Here is a 24,494-nt window from a genome sequence, read left to right as displayed (position 1 = left end):
CTAATATGCAACTAAGGTTCAGAAACACTGAGTCAACTCATTTTGAAGTAATAAGAAAATTTAAAAAAATGGAGGGGGGGGTTAACATTTGTGATTTACAAATCAAGCACCGATTATATACTTACTTTATGTTTAGCTTTATTCACAAACCATCCATTTACAAGATGAAAATTCCTTCATTTCCTCATCATACTAGACCACTTTGTGTATCTTTGCTATTGACTGAACCGTTCTATGATAAGATTTAAAATTCTGAGACACACTATAAAAATTGCATTAATGAAAACAAGCTACTGCTACTCATGCTCAAAAGTACCAACAGTACCAAGCAAAACTACTGTATTTGGCTCGTTATGCTATCTTTATTTTAAGAATTATAAATAGGTGCCAACCCACACAAAGAACAGATTGTGAATTACTTTGAAAGAAAAAAAACCCAGATTACTTAATTTACTGAGATTCAACACCAAAAAAAGATTTAACTTGGCTGAAAGTTCAGATACAGCTGAGACATTGCACCAGGAAGCTATAATTTATAAGGAAATGTTGATATATCCTAAAAGCTACTATAGCTGTAGCTATATTAAAATAAGATTTCTTCAGGGTTTATTTACCCTGTAATGCAAGAATATAAGCATAACAATAACAATAATATTTTTATATACACCAATACTTTAATATATTAAGCTCTACAACAAATATCTCTAATAATTTTACAATTAAATTAAGTCCATAATTCTTCTATACTACTTTGGTCCCAACATTTAAAAACACACCCATTAATTTTGAAAATATACAATTTAACAACATGATCCTATCAATAACAAGCATGTTTTTTAGTGGACTACAGACACATTCAACCATGCAATCCAGTGTTAAATACCTAAATAATACCTAAATGATAAATAACAATGCTGATTGACTTATATTCTGAGAAATCACTGAAAAGTGGAATAATCTTTTAAGACCACAGTGCTCACAAACATGCAGAAAAATGTATAGAAATTTCTATTCTTCCTGAAGGAATATTACAATGCCCACTTTTTAAAACACAGGATTGATAATTATGCCAAACTCTTATTTTTTTTTAAAATCCATCTTCGTTTAGCATGTCTTTCACAATTTTTTAAAAAAAGAACAAATGTTCCTGTGTTAAAATAGGCATTTATAAAATGGCAAGGAGGATTTCAAGGGAAGTTTGTATTTTTTTGTTTTTTTGTTTTTTTACAATTATTGGCATTTTGGCCATTAGTAGGTCACAAGTAAAACTTCTCTAGCTAAAAAGCAAAATTAAATATAAAGTTTTAAATGTATTAGGTCTGTTGCGTGTGTTTTGCAGATCTCATTTTTTCAAAGCATGACTCCATTTCTTCTAAGTCTTTGGGTTTATACCGTACTACCAATTTAACCTTTCCTTGGGCTGCTTTCAGCAGTTCTACAGCTTTTTAGTAATGTTCTCCTTCAGTGCTCCGGAAAAAGTGCACACACACAATTGATACTTAGGTTTTGAGAGTAACAACAACTACAAATATTTAAAATTAAGTAAAGAGAGTCTTTATTGCCTCAATTCACACAAGATTTGGCACATTCAGGGTGGTATAGCTATAGAGATACTGAATCCTTTCAATGCTAAATCTTGTTTTATCAGTATGAAATCCAGTGATACGTCAATTGTGCTTACAGTCTCGAAAACATTTTTTAAGTTCCAAGTAATTAGCATATCAATATACATGTCTTATTACTGCACTATGTCAGAATTTATCAAGAAACTGCCATTCTATAAAAGTAAATATGATGGTACATTTCTAATTTAGTATACTGTTTTAACTACTGAAGAGTTTAATTATCTAATAAAAATCCCACTAAGCACTGGTAATTTACATTGAAGGGATGCAAACCACTTTTAGAGTGCCTTAAAAAGATCACTGGGCTGGGGACAGAGCTCAGTGATAAAGCACTTGACCAGTATGAGCAAAGCTCCCGATTCAATCCCCAGAGCTGCATTTAAAAAAAAGAAACAAACAAAAAACAACCACTGTCCTAAATAGTACTGCCTACCATTCACTTAAAGCATTCCTAAACTACAAAGTTTATTAATCCCTTGCACTAGCATCTTCTGTTTCTACAATCCACAGGCACCCCCAAGTGGTCACAGAACATTACTGCAAATATAAATAAAATTCATCCTCACCACTCCATTAACAGAAAGAAGTTGATCTCCTCATTTAAGGCCCCCATGCCTATCAGCTATTCCACCTGGAATTTTTCTAGATATATAGATTGGACAGTTTTGTTCTTTGCTTCCCATAATATTGAACCCAAGACTCTCTTCTCTTTGGGTAGCTCAACAACTCGAGGATGAGAATGTCCTTCACTGGTAGCAAATGCAGTGACAGTAACCTGAAAGAAAATTTTACATATTTAAAATATATGAACTTTGTTTACTTCATCTCCTTTTAAAAAAATACCTTTTTTGTTTTGTTTTTTGGCAGTGCTGGGAATTAAACCCAGGGACTCATACATGTTAATAAACATGTACTTTAACACTGAGGTATATCCCTGACCTATCTCACTACTTTTGAGGCATGTATACACACACACACACACACACACACACACACACACACACACACACTTAATCAGAGCTTTACAGTTATAAATAGTAGCTGGATTCATCTTGACAAACTCACGGCTGCATGAAATTCAATTTCAGTTCATAATCCCCCCTTTCCCCTCTTTTCCCCAATCTCCTTGACTTTCTTTGGCTAATCCATTCATTTATATTTGACTGATTCTTTTTATTTATACATAAAGATGAAATTTCCTGTGGTATATTTATGAATGCATGTAACATGATTTTTAAAGAATTCATTCTGCATTGTAAGGCATATTTTTGATGTGTGGGTATTCACAAATTCACTGGTCATTCTGAGAGGCTAAGCAGAGGTTTTTAAGAAATGTAAGCAGAGGCTGAGACATGAGGATTGCGAGTTCAAAGCCAGCCTCAGCAACAGCAAGGCTCTAAATAAAATACAAAAAAGGGCTGGGGATGTGGCTCAGTGGTTGAATGCCCCTGAGTTTAATCTCTGGTACCCCTAACCCCCCAAAAAGAAATAATAACTTAAAGAATACACACTCCAGGACTATGTATAAAACAGAATTTTTTGGCACACTCTCATCCACTGTCTAGAACTTTTGTGTAGTTCCATGTGCAGAGCTTGACAAGCAGGCTTGCTGGGCACATAACATTTAAACAGGAATATTCTACCCTAATGCACTAACAGTCCGGAGCTTCAACTCCAGATAGCCTGGCATTTGTGTAAAATACACCATACCTATAACAACCCACACAGAGTTGTTCTTATATATAGTCATTTTGGCTGCTATATTCTTTGTATACTCTTTGTACCATACACAAAATAAATAATACATCAAGAATTGTCTCTATATTAAGAAAAGCAGGCACATGTATAGCCAACATGAATATTTTTTGTTGCTCTAGCAAACTATATAATTACAAGTAAAAAAAAAAAACACAGAAGATTTAATAGAGCTATATGCTCTTTAAATTCTAACACAAAATTAAGATTTTCCTGTTTCATTATGTTTTTAAAGTTAATCAAGGAATCTGGTACCATTTTTTCATGCTGGATCAGGGTACATGAACAAAGGTGCAAGGGGTAAGAAGAAAATCAAGACTTATTTGAAGACCCAAAAAAGCACTCATTTCCTACCTAACAGAACTAAGGTTCAAAAACTAAATAAGCTGTGAAGGTTATACAACTCAGGTATAAAAAATAAATTTCTATTTTCTACTCTGATAAACCATATCCACAAGTTTAAGTATTTGTATTCAATAGAGAATCCAGTCTGTCCTTTTGGAAACCAGGAACTCAATAAAAAATAATCTGCAATGATTAAAAGTCTAGTATGTCATCTACTACTCAAATTAACATATCTATCCAAGTAATACACAATGAAATAATGTATTATGAGGGAAAATCTGATATGGAAAAGCACACAAACTCCATCTTCAGCCCTGAAGAGGTAGCCTACTATTGACATTATACCATATTTGCAGAGCTAGGGTAAAGGATAAATCAAATAACCCTATTCTTCCATTTACTATTTGTGTGGTGGTTTGAGACAAATAATCTAATCTTGATACTTCCTCATCAATGAGAAATTCCTCTTCAACTATAAAATTGATGCTATTTTACATGTAAATATGTTGTATATAACACAATTATGTATTTCATATGTATATAATTAATGTATGTGAGAGCATTTTCAATGCCTTATCCAAACTACATACAGTAATAAAAATGTTCTACTTCTTAGTACTTGGGAAGCTTGGTATAATTTGAAAGATATTATGTTAGCTTCTAAAATAAGCTTACTATGAATCTAATAATTATATATTTTCAACCTCTAATTTATGAAGAATTCTCACTTTTGGCAAATAAACAAATTTACCTTTGCAGTTGTATTAGCTCTCACTTCAGGACTGCTACTGATATGTACAGTTTCATAGACATGTTCATATACCTGCAAAACATAAAAGATGTTATATTTTAAATCTTGGAATATATCATGTTTGATTTCCTCTGTGAAGTTAAATGTATTAACTTTTAATCATATTTACTCACCTCTCTTACAGCATTGCAGAACTCACTTTGAAGGACTCTTTGTAAAGCCTGAAGTTTCTGTGGTGGTACCTGTCCACTCCTTTGTAGTTTTTCCAACATTTCAATTGCTCTACAAATATCTAGAGTTAAACAAACACATACTGAAAAATAACTTTCTCTAAGGATTCTTGAAATGCCTATGTAACACTGTAGGAATTAGGATTAATTCCCCAAAGGACTAACAGTATGCAGAAATTAGAGGGGGTAAAACAAAGCATCTGGGTTTTTGTATGAGAAAGAGGAGATCATTCATGTACACATTGAGAACAGGAATGTAAAATCTGAGCACATTAAATTTTACAGATTTTAAAATTTCGCATGTTACAGAAGCATAGTTTAAAAAATAATTGAGAGACAGACAAACTGAATATAAACTACTAAATGTCACAGGAAAGGACTGGGGCTCAGATGTGACAGATATGTTAACTGCACTACTTCAAAAAAAGTCAGTAGTAATATTGGGAACTATTTAAGCAATAAAAATTTACTTAATTATCATATTAGTAACCAAAGCACTGAATAGCAGACCATGTGCTAGTGAAATCACTGGTCATTTCCTAAAGATAAACATGATATATGCATAGATATGAACTATTTAATAACAGATCTAGTTAGTGGCTAGGACACATTTAAATTAAAAATAAACTGAATAAAATTAACTGATTTGTTTTCAAGTTAGGATTGTTAACACAATGTTTTAATTCAGACAATTTCAATCAAATACGTAGTTTTAAAAATAAAACATAAAACATAAAAACCAGCTATGTAATTCTGTTCTTCATACTAGTTGTGAGACCTTGAACAAATTACTTAAACTCCTTGTGTCTCGGTGCCTTTCACTGTAAAATGCAAATAATACACCTGCTTCATAAAAGGCATTTGATGACCAAACCAAATAATATTTTTAAAGAGGCTTAGCAAACATAAATATAATGTTACACTGGCATCAGTCTTAAAAAATATTAAGGGGTTGCATACATTTATACAAATCTACTAAGCATGTTAGTCAATTGTCATTGAGAAGTGTGGGGATGTGTTTTATTAAGAAACTCTACAAGATTCAAAGTCATGTTCAACAATTAATGACAATATCTGTTTGATTTTTTCTTACCTCTTTTTGTACCTTTGTGAATTAAGTTTTGATGATTTAGAAGGCACTATCTCCCCCCCTGCCTCCCACTGCTATTACCAGGGATTGAACACAGAGCCTTAAACATTTGAGGCAAGCACTCCACCAGTAAACTACATCCCCAACCCTTTTTGTTGTATTTTGAGAAATGGTCTCACTAAGTTGCCAAAGCCGGCTTTGGATTTAGGATCCTCCTGCCTCAGTCTCTGCAGTAGCTGAGATTACAGACATACACTACTGTGCCCAAGTGGCACTCAGGATCTTGATTACATGCACTGATATTGTACTGTAGGATTATTGGGAGTTATTTGTTAACAGAATTCTGAGATAATTTAACTTTCCTATGCTGCTGAATAGAACCACTTATAATTCATCCCTACCAAGGTGATGAAGATTCTACTGAAGAACTTAAAAAAAATTCAACAACAAAAAGCAAAGACAACTACCAAAACTAAATGCTAGGGGATGAAGTCCCACATTTTCTACTGCATTTAAAAATACAAGACTGCCACGTGTTAGAATTCTACAACTAACTACCTTTAAAAGAAAAACACCTACTTCTGTTAGCACCAACAGATTTGTTCCTTTCTGCAAAGCACATCGACATTGTGCTCAGGAGGAAGATGTCACCTTTGTCTTAAGCCTATCTTAGAAAGTCTATTCAGAGAAGCTACTCTTCTGTTATAAAATTATGCTTCAATAAATGGACTGGTGGGCTGTAGAGAAACAATCTTATTTATAAAAAAAAGACTTCCAAATGAGGAACACCATAAGGAGCAAACTAACAATCATATGTGCACATTTGTTTGTGGGAAGGGATAAGGAAAGAGGCTTTTCTAAATACAATTCTAAAAATGTATCTTCTTCTTAAAGAAGAATATTGAGACTGTAATTTCAAATGATAATATGTGCAAAATAACTTTAACCTACATTTTATGCTGTTTACCAACAGTGCTAAATTTTTTTGTGGTACTTCTTGACTGATAATTTTTAAGTCAGGCAAGTTATACAAACCTGTAGTCCTGACTACTTGGGAGGCTGAGGCAGGAGGATCTCAATTTCAAGGTCAGCCTGAGCTGAGACCTTATCTCAATAAAAAATAAGGAGGGCTCGTATATAGCTCAGTGGTAAAGTATCTCTGGGTTCAATCCCCAGAATGGTAACAAAACAGAACAAAAGCAAAAAAAAAAAAAAGAAAGAAAGAAAGAAAAGAAAACCTTCAAATGCTTGTGTGTCAAAAGCGTGTTTGAATTGTCTGAAATAAAGGATTTGGGGAAGACAATGGAGCGTTCAAAATCTTAATATCTGTATTTTGACTCTCTGGTCTGTAAATACACAGCAAACTAGGTTTTATCTTTGTTAACAGTTTCCTTCAAGAAGCAATTAACTAATCACAGTTTGCAATTGTAGGGTCTGTAAAAAAAAAAAAAAAATATATATATATATATATATATATATATATATATATATATATATATATATATTCGCACCTGCCAAGTGTTTTACAATCTACCACTACTTCACATAAGTGGATCTATTTCTTAAGTCGAATCCCCTGATTCCTGGATTTCTTGCTTTTCATTTTTTGGTTTATATTCTTGTTTGGGTAGAGTAAATCTTCTAGTAGCTCTCTGAAATAGGGTACATGGAAAATAATTTTTGAGACTTTAAATAGCTGAAGATATATTTTATCCTCATACTTGATTGATAGTTTGGCTGGATATAGATTATTCTTTGGAAGTAATTTCTACTCAGAAGTCTGAAGAAATTTCTGGGAAATGTTTTAGCTCCCAGTGTTAATGTAGACAAGTCTGATGGCATTTTGATTCTTGTTTTTTTTTTTTAAAGGTTCTGATTCCTCTTTATTTATTTTGTAGTATTTCCTTAATGATCTGGCACACTTTTGCACAAGCCATCTGTATGTGCTCTACTCCAGGACCTAGAAAGACACACATTCCCTTTGATAAAAATAATTCACAATAGTATCTGCCAGTTTTTAGAACTCTGTGCCAAAAACATGAATGTGTATTTTAATTTGCATTCAGTCTGCAGAGCAACAAGGTAGAAAATATGACCCAAGCTTACAGTGAGAATCTGAAAGGGAAATTAATTTTCCTGAGGTCACCTAGCTAGCAAGTAGTAGAACCCAGATCTTCCCTCTCCAGAGCCCTTACTCCTGACCACTATGCTATATTTATGTCAGTCCTATTTTCACAACCTATGTCCTTTTTGCATAGCCAGAAAATGCCATGTTTTGCTCTCATAAAACCACAGTTACAGTTTTTGGTGGATGACATCATTTACCTTTGATCTGATTGAGTACTCAAAATCCTCTATAGCTATTAGCTTAACTCAAAATGGTTTTTCTCTGCTAATGAAATCTTTTTTAAAATTCTGATTTGTCATATGTGACAGTGGAATGTATTACAATTCATATTACACATGTAGAGCATAATTTTTCATATCTCTGGTTGTATACAAAAATGCATTCACACCATACATGTATTTTGTATAATGATTTCCATTTCATTCCACCATCATTTCTAACCCCATGCCTCCTCCCTTCCCCTCTTAGAGTTTGTCTGTTCCTCCTATGCTCCCCTTTTCTACTCCACTGTGAATCAACCTGATGCTGGTTGTTTTAATGAATCATAATGATAGCCAATATTTATCAGGTAGTTAGTGTGTGCCAAATACCGTTAAATCACTTTATGAGCTAGATTTTCTTTTAGAGTCCTGTTTGTTGAGATATAATTTATATATGGTACAATTTGCCCTATTTAGTTTTATACTTACATGATTTTTGACAACATAAATATAAAAAATGGCAATATATATATATATATATAAATATATAAATATATATATATATATATAGTATTATATATAGTACTACAATCAAGATATAGAATATGTTACCTTGTTTTTTTAACTTCTTTTTTTAAACAACTAGAGAAATTAATTTTAATATATTTTCATTTAACCCATGGATTACCAACAAAATTTGCAAAGAAAATAATTGTTGTTAAGCTATTTCATGTTCCTTTTGTTTGTCCTAGTAATTCTTTGGAATCCAATATCTATTTAACATGTAGCGCACCTCAATTCAGGCTAGACACATTTCAAGTACTCAGTAGCTTCATGTAACCAATGGCTGCCATATTAGCTCCTTTTTCCATCTTTCACCTTTTGGTGAGATATATGCTGTAGGCTGCATGATAAATCTCCTTATTATGTGGTTTCTTGTTGAGTTACATCAGAAAGGAACACCAAAAAGATGAATTTAGAATATAAGAGTAGAGCAAGATGCTTTATTCCTCCCCACAAGATTTATTAGACTGTGAATTGGTTTCTTCATGCTTTTGGTGGGAATAACTTCAATTAGGTTGCCTTCTCCTACAAGGTTTTCTTAATGGCTCTCTCTTCTTTCACCTCTTACCTCTCCAAGTCTATGGAAGGACAGGTACTTCACAAAATTTGTTGGCTTCCCTCAAACTTGTCCTTACCTTTACAAATACTTTATTAAATAATTTTTACCCTAATTGATATTTTTCATCCTTGAATCTTGAATAATGTTTTTTTTAATTATAAGAAAGTAAAATATACCTCATCCCATATCACAGGCAATGTATATACACACCAGATTAATTATATATTAAAATATAATGTATAAAATGCTAAAAATTTTAAAGAAAATATTTGTATAACATTGTGAAGAGAAATGGAAAACAAAAAATATAAAAAACCTAAATAATTAGATGATATTGTAGTTAAAATTTTTATGTGTAAAAATTTATCAAAAAGGGTTGAAAGTTCTGGGGATATGACTTAGTTGGTAGAGTGCTTGCCTAGCATGCACAAGTCCTTGGGTTCAATCCCCTGCACAAAGGAAAAAAAAGTGTTAAAAGAGACATGAATTATATGTATTACTGGCCATTTTTGTTTATTTTTGGTATTTAGCTTAACATGATTTCTCCTTTGGTTGGCTTTTCCTTTGTTGTGGTTCTTCCCTTTGCAGATTTTAATCGTTGTTTTTCATTTTGTTCTTTTGGAATATTTTGCCAAGAATGTTCTATAGTGCAGGCTTTCTTGCTGTAAATTCTTTTAGCTTTTGTTTATTATGGAAGGTTTTTATTTTATTGTCAAATTTGAAGCTTAATTTTGCTGGATATAAGATTCTTGGTTGGTATCCATTATCTTTTAGAGCTTGGTTTATGTTGTTCTAGGATCTCCTGGCTTTGACTTTTTGGGTTGAAAAACCTTCTGAGATCTGAATTGGTATTCCCTTATATGAAATCTGATTTTCCTCTCTTGTGGCCTTTAAAATTATATCCTTATTTTGTATGCTAGGCATTTTAATTATAATGTGTCTTGGTATATATTTATTATAATTTTGTACATTTGGTGTCCTATAGGCCTCTTATATTTGACTTTCTAGTTCATTCTTCATGCTTGGGAAATTTTCTGATACTGTTTCATTGAAGAGATTGTGTATTCCTTTGGTTTGAGTCTCTGAACCTTCCTCTATACCAATAAATCTTAAATTTGGTCTTTTGATGGTATCCCATAATTCTTAGATATTCCATTTATAGTTTCTTACCATCTTCAAGTGAGGTCAACTTTATTTTCAAGATTGTATATTTTGTCTTCATTGTCTGAGGTCCTGTCTTCCAAGTGATCTAGTCTGTTGGTGATACTATCTATTGAGTTTTTAATTGGCTTATTGTTTCTTTCATTTCAAGGATTTCTAGTTTTTTTTTTCAGTATCTCTATCTCTTTCTTGAAGTTATCTCTTGCAACCTGTATTTGTTCTGTTCTCTCTTTGTCAGAGTGATCAATTTTTACCTATATATGCTCACTTAGGTTGTTCTTTAATTTCCAAATCATTTTAGTTAATTTCATGATGTCTATGTGTCTTCCTCTCTCACAGTGTGGATCCAAAGTATTGCAGCTTCTGCCCTATTGTCTTATAGTGTCGCTATAAGTTACCAATACCTCACTTTAAAGGAAGAGATCAATATTACAGCATTTAATGTATCCAATATGCAGCCATATATCAGTTAGTTTCTATTTTTACATTTACACATTTGTCACTATAATCAGAAATGATGAATTCAGTTATCTTCTACCATATAGTAAATAGGTTTGCATAGAGGTTTACAGTTTCTAGTGGTAAAAGGGGGGACTTAGAGGTTGGCTGAGATGTTTATGAGGTAGGATGTGAGAATATGGAGGTATTAGATTATATGATTAGTGAGGATAATAATAAGTTGGATGTTAGTAGGAGAAATAAGAGATAGGCAACCCCATGCAAAATTCCCTGTTAACTCAGTAGCAGGATAACTGTTAGCACCCCAATAGAGAAATTTGTGGTGCAGCCAGGCCACAGGGACCTTGGTGATGCCAGGTCCTTATTGTTGTCCCTTGATAGTAGTGGCGATATCCAAGTTTTGTGGTGGTGGCAGCCTCAAGCCTATAAGTACCCTGATGTTGGGCTGTGGAACCACACTTTGGTGAATAGGAAACCCCAGCAAAGGGTGGCTCTCGGTGCATATGTGGGGTAGGCCTTTCCCCTGGATCTCTAGGGTGTGGTGTTGGCATTTTGATTCTTGATCTGTAGTATGTAATATGAATTTTCCCATACCTTTAATTTTTCCCTACCCTACTCTTTTCCATAATAGAAATTTTATGATTTTGTGCCTGTTTTAGAATGTTCAGACTGCTATAATAAAATACCATAAGCGGAATGGCTTATAAAACAATAGGAATTTATTTCTTATAGTTCTGGAGGCTGGGAAGTCGAAGAGCAAGATGTCAGCAGACTCAGTTTCTGGAAAAGACTTTCTGGTTCTTAGACAGTATTTTGCACTTGTGTCCTTATGCGGCTGTCGTGGACTAATTTCTATGCTTCAGCTCTTTACACTATTACAACCTACTACATAAAACACATTTTGGAACTAAGATTATGGACAAGAGTTCTTCAGTTCACCATCTGGATTTCTGAGGATTCGTAAAACTCCTGAAATAGAAGCAGTTTTGTGTGTTCGAGACTATATACGGGTCCTTTTTAAGGAAACTGAGATAGCAGCAATTTAAGGGCTAAGAATCAGAAAACATATCATCTTTAAGAAATGGCCCAGGACTCTCTGCAGAAAGGGCTGCATTTAAGGATGCAGGCGCCTGCTCAGCCTCTAAGGTGGAAGACAGGAGATTGTTTTGGTTTGCTGAAGGTACTTGGAAGGGTCCAAGGAACCTTGGGACCGGTTTATCGGTCGGGCAGCCTCAGGTTTACCTGGCGCGACCCAGTAACTCCGTTCCTCTCAGGCTCAACACCTCGGCCTCTACGTCATGGGCATCTTCGTCCACATCTTCCTCATCCTCTCTGTCACCATGTTCATCGTCAAACGAGAAGCTCTGGTGGCCGAGGGGAGACAACAGTGACATGGTGGAATTACTGCAGCCCTGAGGCAGCGGCGACCAACAGATAGACGTCGCCCCCAGCCTCTGTCCCCGCGCACCCGTCATGAGGACGGAGAAGGAGGCCACGGAGGCCTCAGACTCAGAACTGCAGTCCGCAGAGAACAGGATGCCGGGAGGGGAAGAAGCAACACTCCACCGCCACACAGCCCGCATCTGGCCCACATCTGGCCCGCCAAGTTCAAACCCGCCAAGCTGCAGCTGGGACATGATCTCCCAGCAGGCCCCGCGCGTGCTGGGCCCGGCCAATCCGGGCCACCCGGGTGCCGCGTTGCCATGGTGACGCAAAGAGGACGCGAGGGCTGTGTCTGGGCCTGTAGAACTTGGCTTTCTCTCTGTCTGCCCTTCTTCCTGTGTCTGGAAGGTGCCTGTTGCTTGTGAACTTATTCAATTCTGTGTCTCTTCCAGCTGACACCTTCCGGGGGCCTGGGCTTTTTTTGAGGTGTTGTTGCAGACCATTTGGTATTTGAAATAACGTTATTACTAAATAAAGCGACTCCTCTTAAAGGGAAAGAGGCAGAATTAAGGACTAACATCCACCCCTCCACCACACCCCCCCCACCCCAACACACACATAAGGTCAGGATTATATGCACCAGTCTTGATTTCCTTGAACAGGTCATGCTTTTTTTGAGGCTGATTTAATTTAACTTTACAAGTGTATCCACGAAAGCAGGTTTAGGTGGCCTGGGGAAGTAGCTCAGTGGTAAAGTGCTTGCCTAGCATGCATGGGGTCCTGGGTTCCATCCCTGCTACCAAAAAATAATGCAGGTTTAGGACAATCTTTTAGTGTTTTGATACATCTTGTTTGCCTGGCGTCTTAAGGCATCTAGTCTGTCTACACCTGCGAATTGTTTTTACTTTTTTAAGCCTCTATTATGTGCTAAGCCTCTAACCTTTGCTAAGCACTGGGATAAAAACTGCTGTTACTCTAAATTCCTCATCTTTTTGTGGTGACAAATGTAATTAAAATATGCTGTTATGTGTATTTTATGAGGAAAGAATATTTTGTGGGAACTCGGAGATTGGAGATGGGGATAAAGGTAGCAAGAAAGATGACAGACATTATAAAGCTGGATGCTTTATTTATACTGGTGTAAATTTAGCTCTGTCTAGTTCATAATTTGTATAACTGGTAGAAGTATCATGTGAAAACAGACAATGACTAAAAATAGCACATAAAGTTGTTACTGATCAAAGAGTAATACACCATCCTTGATGAAGTTTAGATCTACAAAATTTGACACAGGACATTGATATATGATAAAAATATTAACAATCAAAGACAATTCTGGAAGCAGAAGCTATAATAAAATATGATATGCCAGCTAGAGGCACAGAGCATGGGAGACCCTGAGTTTGATTCCCCTACCACAAAAAAATAAATATGTATGCTTAAAACTTCTTAAATGGAATATTTTTAAATTTTAGTAACAACAGTGAAATGAAGAAAATCAGAGCAATCCAAGTGAGTAATAAATTGATCAAAGAATAAAATTTATTTAGTAGAGTTTTTTTCATTCTCTACCCCAATAATTCAATATTGGCATGTCTGGCTAAAACCTTTCATTAGAACATTTTGAGAATCAGTAATATCAAAAGACCCTAAACTGTTTTAGGACTTCATAAGGAAGAAAGCTTTAGGAGAAATTTCCCAACAGACATAACCTAATGCAAGCATAGTGGAAAACTCACAGGTTTTATCTATGAAAGAAAAAGAATTTTAATCAATGGTTTTTCTCTTAATAAATTTCCATAAATAAGCTGTTGACCTTTCTGATCCTAATTTATTCCTCTATAATATTAAGGAAATAATCTACATCACAGTCATATTATCTAATTAATCCTCAAAATTTCTAGTTCAGGATCTGACAGATTTAAGAGTAAATTGTATCACTTGAATGCCAAAGCTTTTGCACTGTAACTTTTTGGTATGGGAATCTAAGATGTCATATACTTCCCTTCCTCCTTTAGATGTTTTATTTTTTAAAAAATGCTTTATAAAAGAAAGCCCTTTCCTTCATGCTTCAGGGTCATCATTATGACAATTACATTATATGTTAACAATACTGGAGACCCAAAGACTATGGGGCAATTCCATGCTGTGTGTACACATATTTGAATGTAGTCAAGTCTTGGGGTCTCTTATACTGCCTTTACATTATTGGGGCCAAGAAGTCATAAAGAAGGGTATAAAAAGCATTAAAAGATTTTTTCCCATATGTTTTACTTACTAATGTCTTTTCTTACTACTCATTTATTTTCACTTTCATGGTATATTTGAGATTTTTTTTACTGGTTCTGTAACCTGTAAGTGAAGAATGACTTTTCCTTACAAATTCCTGTATGACATTGTAACAAAAATCATGCCAATTTTAGTTAGTTTTAAAAATAATTATTCCTAGAAATTTACAGATGAAACAATATGTCTTGGATTGCTTCAAATAATCTAAGAGGCAGAAGGATTGAGGGGCTAGTGAATAAGGTAAAGATGAAACAAGGTTTATTGTGTGTTGTGGTTTTGGTGGTGGGCATGGGAAGGGGAGAGGGAGAGGGGTACCTAAACCATTCTTTTTATTGTGAAAATTTCAAACACATATAAATTTTAAAACAGGAAGAGGCATACACATTTACTAACACCTACAAAATATAGCCAAAATTAAGAGGAACTAAGTTTTGATTGGGATCTAATTTGCTGTGGTTCAGGCATTCACTTAAATTTTATTAAACCCTTTGTTTTCTCATTTGTCCAAAGAGAGCTTGGAGATTGTAATACTACATTTCTAGGCAACTGACTACAATTAATATCATGTAGATATTTTTAATCATTTGCTTTTAAATAAAGATTAAATTGGTGATATTCACTTATATTTCAAAATATGTTTTCCACAATATAGTTCAGATTTAAGACAGGATAAAAGTTTTAAGTTTAAGTGTTCTTAAATATTGACAGATAACTATCAAACAATATTTTCTAATGGTTACTTCCAACATTTTTTCTAATAATGTCTTTTCTATTTAAAACTTTTTAAATTTGTCTCCATAATAGATAGTAAATGCTTTAACATACTTAGTTACAAATTAAGGCAAAATATATTGCTTTCTAGAAACTTTAATAATTTGAAACATAGAGTACAATATTGTATTTCATCCAATATATAGCACAGTTTACCAAAGATTTTGTATATCTGCTATTCTATTTTTTAAATGAATGAAGTTTTCAATAACTTGAATTTTGAGAAAACAAGTTTAATTAAGATTATTACCAAGTTATGATTTAATATTTATCAGATGTGTAAATATACAAACCGTGATAGCAAATTTTAAAACTTATAAATAGTTGGCCTTACAAAATTACAATACACTGTAAATAAATCCCTCCCACATTTTATACAAACTACATGATTTTGATATACAAAGATTCTGTTTTTACACTGACAATGTACAACCGAGATTATTTACAATGAAAAAAGTCTATAAACCACAATTTAACATTCTGCTACTGGCAGTCACTATAGGAGGTAGCTTTAATTAAACGAACTGAACAGAAGCCATGTTTCCCTACTTGTGTTGTAAAAATAATTTACATAAGATAAAAATTCTTTATATGCTCAGTATGTACAGTTTAATTATTAAACTGTAATCTAGCTTAATTTTTTTAGTATATCCAGTATAATAATATGGCAGTAGGTTTGCTATTTAGTACATTGTTCAAAAAACTTATTGGGCAATCATAACTTTAAGACTCTACAAAAAAAACATGGCAGAAGACCCTAGATGAGAATCAGGTAAAATTTTTAATTTTCAAAGACATAGGATTAAACCTTATCCTTTCTCCCCCACCCCCTTAATGATATGTCTGTCTAGTTTAACCAGAACTCAGCATATGAACTATTGAATAGGTTTTTTTGTAAGTCATGGTATGGGAAATTTTTATAGAAGCATACAAGTAATAACATAAGTTTAGGAGAATCCAGTTCACTAAGAAATAAATTATGTGCTTTGTGTCATATTTATTTTCAGCTTCCTCCAATTAAAAAATGACCCCAGTTTACTTTTTGTGTAATCCATACTGTAAATAGATGACATACCAACAAAACTGGAAAATATCAGTAGAACCAATGATATTAAGAAGAATTTATTAATGGGAACATTACATGGAGCCATCAAATCCCTTAGGTACTATTAAAATCTCATTAGTATGTAGTGTAGCCAAAACTACTTCAACTCACACATCAATTAGCCATTTATTTTGTACTAGTAATATAATTGCAAAACACTGAAAATCATGGTGAGCATAACAAAGCAATGTAAAATGACCCCAAACAAATGTACTGATATTTTTATTCTATCAGCTGTTAATATGGTTTTTAAAACATCTTCAGGTTTATATAGATTTATAAAGCAATTTAACAAAATCTATGATTCTCATGTAAAAGTGGAAATAGAAAACAATGATACCTATGTGTACTCTCACAGTTCTAGTTGGGAGACAATCAAGACAAGCCCTTTTTTGGCCCTGTAGTAAGTTGTCCTGAGATTAATGATCAAATATTAGGTAAAATTAGCAAGACTCTTTTGTCAGTTATATAAAGTCACATTTGAACTACCTTTTTAAAAATATTAACAGCTGTCCTTTATCTTGTGCTTAATTCAGAAATAGGTATAAATTTGCTCCTTATGAATCTGAAAAAACCTAAAAGTTATATTGCTATACCACACCTCAAATCCTTTTCAAGTTCTGTTTCAAATAGACCACACATTCCTTGGAAATTGCATTTTTCACCAATTAATAATTTAGGCACCTGTTCTTTGAAAAATATCAGGTTTGAAAAATAAACTTCCACCTTCCCCTTCTATGTGACACCAGGCAGTGATTACAGAAGTGCTTCCCAGATGAAAGAATAGAATATGGTTCACTCTATAAACACTGTGAATTTGGTTGATGGGGGAAATAGTTACAAACACAGTAATTCGGTCTTTAACTCTTAGTAGATTGTAAGCGTCGCACACCAAAGGGAATCCTTGACTCTGATAGAAGCAGGCTCTACCATGCCTGCACTTGGTCAGAACTGTCTGAGACAAAGGAGTCTTCTTCATCTGCCTAATCAGAGTGGGCTGACTGTGCCACAATCAGACCAATATCCCTCTGGTCTTTGGCAAGAAGCCACTGCCAATGCAGGACAGCTGTGTGATTTTATTAAGTGTTTGCATGATGCTGGCTTTGTCAAAAGAAAAGATTCGCAGCAGTCACATACAGTCAGGTTACCCTACAAGTGTGAGTACATGCCACAGTCATAGTAGAAATCCTGTTCCACACAACCACCTTGGCTACTGATGGAAACTGAAACTGATCCACTTTTCTTGGTAATGTGTCACTTCAGTAACTTCCAGTCTTCTTTAAATTTTTGATTGAAGAAAACATACAGGACCAGATTTAGGCAAGCAGGCAATGGGAAAAATATCAGAGTAACAGACTTCATTATTTCAGGACTGATAGAGATTGCAGTGATCAATGGTGCAAATGAGAAAAATGCAACAGGGCAAAAAAAAGATGCAGTTGGTGAAAATTAGCCAAGTAACATGCTTAATCATGCTAGATTGTGAGTTTTCTGAGAGGTCTTCTTTTTCCAAGTTGCAGTAAAGTTTAGTGTAGATGATGGCCATTAATAAAAATGCTAGTGAGTTTAACAGCACTAAAGTCATGGTAAATCCTAATGATGGCTTCTCTCCTGTGGGAAATGGCAAGCACAAAGGTGATGCAGAATATTCCCCTCTATGGAAAAGGAGGAAACAGCCTGCTACTGCAGCACCCAGAAAAGCAAAAAGGGCTACAATCCAGAACTGCTTGAGATGATTGCTTTCCCATTTTTCATGATATTTTTTGCAGATAAGCTTCTTTCAACAGCTGCTAAACATTAATAAAATATTGCACTTTCTGAGGAAAAACCTGCAAGGAACTCAGCTGCTTTGCAGCCATTGCCAGTGTCCCACCAAATGCCAAATTCAGCAAATCTGCCCCAGGATACGGCATCAAGAAAAGTTAAGATGCCAGTATAGATTCTCATGAATAAGTTAGACACAGAAATCAAGCCTATGAACAACTTGGAGGAAGGCAGTGATGTACAAGATGTGAATGTTGTTAAAATGACTAGCAGGTTGAAAAACAATGCAACCAAGAAAATGAGCCACATGGTGAGACATGTCATCCAGCTTCCCACAGGGCTTAATAGCACCTAACATGAAAAAGAAACAGAAACATGAAAGACATTTTAGAAAATACCATATTTCATTTAATATGCTTGATAGAATGACTATTGATGGTTGATTCTAGAATAAATGAGTTACCTAATTGAATAGAACCAAACTGAAAAAAAAATATTGCTTTTAAGATATTTCAGTCACAGACTAGGCTACTTTAAAAATTAAGCAGCTTAATATCTGGGTGTAGCTAGCACACACCTATAATCCCAGGGACTCAAGAGGTTGAAGCAGGAGGGGATGGCAATTTCAAGGCCAGCCTCATCAACTAAGCAAGATCCTGTCTCAAACTAAAAACATAAAAAGGCCTCAAGGGAGGGTACTCAGTAGTAAAGCTCCCCAGGGTTCACTCTCTAGTACTGAAACAAAACATAACCAGGATTAGTTTCTTTTATTATTTGGTAAGGGCATATAGAGATATTTCCAAGAAAATTTCTACTTTTTCTTTTTCTTTATTCTTTTTTTAAATATTTTTTTTAGTTGTAGATGGACACAATATCTTTATTTTTTATGTGGTACTGAGGATTGAACCCAGTGCCTCACGCATGCCAGGCAAACACTCAACCACTGAGCTATAACCCCAGCCCTCTACTTTTTCTTATACCAAATATACAAAGCACAGAATTTAGCATATAAAAGGTACTTAAAATATTGAGGGTCTGTAATCAGATGGTTTATAACTTGCTATTCTTACCTTAAAAAAGCCACTTAAGCCTAATAAGTTGCATTTTCTGATATGTAGATAATAATGCCTACTTAATTCAGTTGATGGCTTAAGTAAATTTGCATACATAAGTACTTATGCAGGCTGCTGGGCACATAGTGGAACTTTAGTAAATATTAGCTTTTTTTTTTCTTCCTTCCTTTTCCCTATGTATTTTATTTTTTAAAAAATATTTGTATTAGTTGTTTATGAACATTTATTTGTTTGTTTGTTTGTTTATATGTGGTGCTGAGAATCTAACCCAGTGCCTCAAACATGGCAAAAGCTTTACCATTTACCACTGAGCCATAACCCCAGCTCTCTATATATTTTATAACTGATATGTATGTATATACACAGATTTGTAACATTTTAAACCCAATTTCTTATGGCATTTCACAGCAACCTGCTGAAGTTGGTTATGGTTGATAATCAATGTTAACTATTCATACAAAGCTTGGCACAAAACAAAACCCCTCTATAATAGTAAAACCCCTATATATATATAGGATCGCAAGAATGCACTTAGTAGCTGAATTGCTGGTTCTAATAACTGACTTTGACATGCTAGTAATCTCACAAATGAAAAATATTTCATTTATAATTAAGGAGTGAAAATGTTTGACTATAAAGAACAAGAAAACTATGATTGCCTAAAGGATGTTTTAACTTTCTGAACTGTCATGAAATTTGACATATACAGTGGAACTCCAGTTCTGCACCATTTATCTGATTTTCAATGAACACAATTTTTTTAATCAAATTTATTTTCACTCTGAACCCTCAGGAAGTGCTAAAATGGAAGTTCTTTCTCACATTTTATTTTCGAGGAGGGTAGTACAGGGACAAAACCCAGGGGTGTTCTACCACTAAAGTATATATCCAGCCTTCTTTATTTTTTATTTGGAGACAGGATCTCTTTAAATTGGTGAGGGTCTCATTAAGTTGCTGACACTGACCCTGCACTTGCAGTACTCCTGCCTCAGCCTCCAGAATGGATCCGATTATAGGTGTGTCCAGTACTGCAAAAGAATGCTGTTTCCTGCCAGGTGACGTGGCACACACCTATAATCCCAGAGGCTCTGGAGGCTGAGGCAGGAGGATCATGGGTTTAAAGCGAGCCTCAGCAACTTAGCAAGGCCTTAAGCAACTCAGTGGGACCCTGCCTCTATAAATAATATATAAAAAGGGCTGAGACTGTGGCTCAATGGTTAAGCACCCGTGGGTTCAATCCCCAGTACCACCGTCTCCTCCAAAAAGTATGATGTTTACTTCTCACTGATCATCAGTTCTGTGTACAATCTCCAACACCTGAATCCTTCATGGGGAAGAGAGTCAACTGCACTCCTAACTGTCAAAAATTAATATCTGCACAATAAAATAAATTACATAAATGATTCTTGCTAGTTGCACTTACTCATCTGTTAAAATTAAGTTTGTTCTCATTCTCCACACAAGGAAATGGGTTAAATATTCAAAGCATACATACATAGGCCCTTAAGAAGCTCACAATTCAGCATCAGTTATTAGTAAATTCACAGCACTGATGATTCTAAGTTATAAAATTAATGGCCAACCCAGGCATGGTGGCACACACCTGCAATCCCAGTGGCTCAGGAAGCTGAGACCAGAGGATCGTGAATTCAAAGCCAGCCTCAGCAACACTGAGGAGATAAGCAACTCAGTGAGACCCTGTCTCTAAATAAAATATAAAATAGGGCTGGGGATGTGGCTCAGTGGCCGAGTGCCCCTGAGTTGAATCCCTGTTACCCCGTCACCCTCCCTACCCCCAAAATTAATGGCCAGTTCATCCTGTGACATCATACTAATAGGAATCTCTTTGGTAGCACCTGATTTAACAAAAAATATTTAAAACCTTGCCTTTATAGTAAAAGTATAAATCCAAGTTCTCTGGTAGGCAGACAGAATATGACATTACAATCAAGTAAATATTGGCATCATTTAATAACTTTCCTAAAACTACAACTTCAATGAAGTAAATCAGAAAGAGTAGACAAGATTGCATTTAAAAAACAATTATAGGTTCATGCTTATAATCCCAGGGGCACAAGAGGCTAAGGCAGGATGATCACAAGTTCAAAACTAGCTTCAGCAACTTAGTGAGGCCCAAAGCAACTTAATAAGACGCTGCCTCAAAATGAAAAAGTAAAACAGGTTGTTGATGTGGCTCAGTGGTTAAGCAATCCTGGATTCAATCAATACCAAAAAATAAAATGAAATAAAATAATAATAATAATAATAATAATAATAATAAAGAAGAAGAAGAAGAAGAAGAAGAAGAAGAAGAAGAAGAAGAAGAAGAAGAAGAAGAAGAAGAAGAAGAAGAAGAAGACTGGGGACAAAACTCATTAATAAAGCAGAAGCTTTGCATTCTGGAGGCCCTGGGTTCAATCCCTGGCACTACAATAAATAAAGAATAATATAAAAGAGCAAGAGCTGTTAATATGCAGATTCTGATTCAGTGGTATGAGCCTGAAATTCTGCAAGAAATGCTGGTACACTGACCACACTATGAATCAGAAGGCCTTACAGGATCATCTAGTCCCACCCTTATAAAATAGAAATAACATCCATCGCCAGGAAGATTAGATATATTTGCCCAATGTTTACTTAAAGTAAAATATTACAGCCAAATGGGTTGAGCATTACCTGTTGGGGGTGTACAATGGATAATTATTTGACTACGCTCTTCATTTTCAGCAGTGCTGGTGACATTTGCTGCATCAGTGGTACCCGAATATACAACAAAGTATGTTGAATTAAAAGTGGGCAGTTCAAAAGAACCAAATGTTCCCACAATTTTCTCTCCCCTGCATGATGTTAAAGTTCAGTGTATACAAATGTGGCTTGATAATACATTAAAAATGCCAGTAACAGAGGAAAGGCCATTTTTCTCACAGACTTCATATTGACCCTTCCCAAACTGATTACAACACATACATTTTGATTAATGTCTTAGGGAGTGTTCTGTTTCTAAAGGTTCATGTACTTGCCTTTCTCCTTTGTCACACTATGGTCTTGAAGCCTGTTATCTTCTATGTTTAAATTTGCATAAGATTCATAGCCCCAAAATGCACAGCACTGAGAAGCATATGGTACTGATAAAGACCTGGAGAAAAAATTGTAAAATACACCCTGAGTAGCAACTTCATAGACATAATTTTGTTTTGTAAAAAGCATTTTAATCTTTGAAAACCCCAACCTGTGAGTCAGAAAAGTCTAAGTATCATATACTTTAGTCTTGACCATTTATCCTCTAGGAACCTTATCTATGTTAAACACTCTGGTAAAGCTCATAAAAATGATCATAAAGATACACCACAAAGTTTCTCCCTTTCTATGAGGTGTCTCTTAAGAAAGGTGGATGCAAATCAAGTATATATAAAGTTTCATAATAATACTGTAATTTAAAGTAAAACTGTTGCCAGGTGCAATGGCACAGGCCTATAATCCAAACTGTCATATATAAAACAGTTTTTTTGGTCAATGTTTTCTCCAGCCCTACCAATGGTTCTATGGGGTGCCTGACATCCTCTTGTGCAATACCCTTTCTACTTAAAGCAGCTAGTATTTCTACCCAAAAACACTGGCCTCTCATAAGCCAAAGCCCATTAGAGCCCAGGATATTTTGGGGAAACTTGCTAGAGACAGTGGTACAAGAAACTTTATCTGCTTTAAGAGAGAGCCCCGGGAAGATGAGGTGGCACATGCCTGAATTCCCAGCTACTTGGAAGACAAGGCTAGGATGATGGCAAGTTTAAAGTTAGCCTATACAACTTAGTGAGACCATATCTCAATATAAATGCTTTTCAAAAGGGCTGGAGATGTAGCTTAGTGGTAGAGTGCACATGCAAGACCCTTGTTCAATCCCCATACTGCAAAATGAATATATATATATATATATATATATATATATATATATATATATATAGAGAGAGAGAGAGAGAGAGAGAGAGAGAGAGAGAGAGAGAATCTGCAGGAAGCCTGTACATCCCCTTTCCTTAGCTAATTCATGTGGTTAAACCAACTCCAGTTGGCTTCTCTGATTCTTCAGCCCAAACATTCACACTGGATCAGGCAGGAAGGCAGCAATTTATGGGGGATAAACATGCGTCCTCCCTGCCATCTGGAGCCACCCCAATTCCTGTGAAACCTCCTAAAGTAGCCCTCTCCCCATCAGTCCTACTCAGGTAAATGCTGTCTGGTTCTAAGCACTCAATTTAACAAAGAACCTCCTTCCTTGGCTTCTCACATCCTTTGATTATCTCTTTGATGGGTATAAATTGTCTTTTACTTGCCCAGCTCACACATCTGGTAAATGGCAGAGCTTAAGGTTTGGACATTCAGGCTTTTAACCACCAAGTTTAATGCCATATACCATCTAGCCTCATTAAATTAAAAAAAGCAAAACAAAAACAACAACAACAAAAAAATAGGGCCCTGAGCCAAACCAAAAAAAAAAAAAAATTCAAATACCACTCCATATTTTACACTTGGCCTTGAACACACCTTGTAAGTATTGCTGAGAAATAAAGTTGATGGTGCCAATTTTGTAGTCTGGTAGTGATTTGCACTGCTCACCAATGACTTCTGGATTTTCATCTTCTGGGAACGTGCAGGATTGCACTTCCAGATCACATGACTAGTCCTGACCAAAGAGTGTGCATGGAAGGAGTTTGTGCCATGTCTGGGTGGAGCATTTAATGCTAGTGAGAGACAAGCCTAAAATATGTCTCTCTGATAGGACAAACAATAATGCCCTTTAAGGTGTTTTCTCCATTGAGCAGAGCCCTCAACCAAACTATCATGGTTGCAAAATGTGAGCAAAACACAGATCTTTTTGATTTTAAGCCATTGATATTTGGGGGTTAATAACTATCATAGCCTGCTCTAGTCTATCCTGACTGATTTAGCTAGCCTCCTATATCCATAGTTCAACCAGTTGAGGATCAAAAACTTTCTTTAAAAAAATGCTTTGATGGCTGGGGCTATAGCTCAGTGGCAGAGTGCTTGCCTAGCATGTGTGAGGCACAGGATTGGATCCTTTCATTGCATAAAAATAAACAAATAAAATAAAGGCATGCTCTTCATTGACAACTACAAAAATGAAAGTAAAAATATTTTTTAAAAACTGAATTTATGGGATAGGGTGGTGGCTCAGTGGTAGAGCACTTGCCTAGCATATGTGATGCACTGGGTATGATCCTCAGTCCCA

General features: G+C 35.0%; 2 pseudogenes; both read right to left on the bottom strand.

Moving 5' to 3' along the window:
• Positions 1 to 1,313: 1,313 nt before the first annotated feature.
• On the bottom strand, positions 1,314 to 6,424 carry LOC144252322 (protein lin-7 homolog C-like; annotated as a pseudogene).
• Positions 6,425 to 12,105: 5,681 nt separating this feature from the next.
• On the bottom strand, positions 12,106 to 23,653 carry LOC144252321 (leucine-rich repeat-containing G-protein coupled receptor 4-like; annotated as a pseudogene).
• Positions 23,654 to 24,494: the final 841 nt, after the last annotated feature.

The sequence above is a fragment of the Urocitellus parryii genome, unplaced genomic scaffold, assembly GCF_045843805.1.
Source record: "Urocitellus parryii isolate mUroPar1 unplaced genomic scaffold, mUroPar1.hap1 Scaffold_40, whole genome shotgun sequence".
NCBI lineage: Eukaryota > Metazoa > Chordata > Mammalia > Rodentia > Sciuridae > Urocitellus > Urocitellus parryii.
This window is presented reverse-complemented; position numbering and strand designations above follow the sequence as displayed.